This window comes from Haliaeetus leucocephalus, unplaced genomic scaffold, assembly GCF_000737465.1.
Source record: "Haliaeetus leucocephalus isolate CR32 unplaced genomic scaffold, Haliaeetus_leucocephalus-4.0 Scaffold384, whole genome shotgun sequence".
Classification (NCBI taxonomy): domain Eukaryota; kingdom Metazoa; phylum Chordata; class Aves; order Accipitriformes; family Accipitridae; genus Haliaeetus; species Haliaeetus leucocephalus.
The window spans coordinates 8121886-8122092 of NW_010972820.1; positions in this window are offsets into that span (position 1 = coordinate 8121886).

Sequence of the window (207 nt, forward strand, 5' to 3'; positions counted from 1 at the left end):
ATTTTACTCGATTGTTTATTATTTTCCAAGGGGCGGTGGCGGGGTGGAGGCGCCGACCAACGGCAAGCGCCGTTGCCTTGACGGGCGACGGGCGGCGGCCAATGGGCGGCGAGGGCGGGCCCCGGCGGTCACGCGCGGCTCTAGAGCATGACATCATCTGTTTGCACGGCGCAGCCTAGCTTGGTGCGGGCGGGGCGGGGCGGGGCG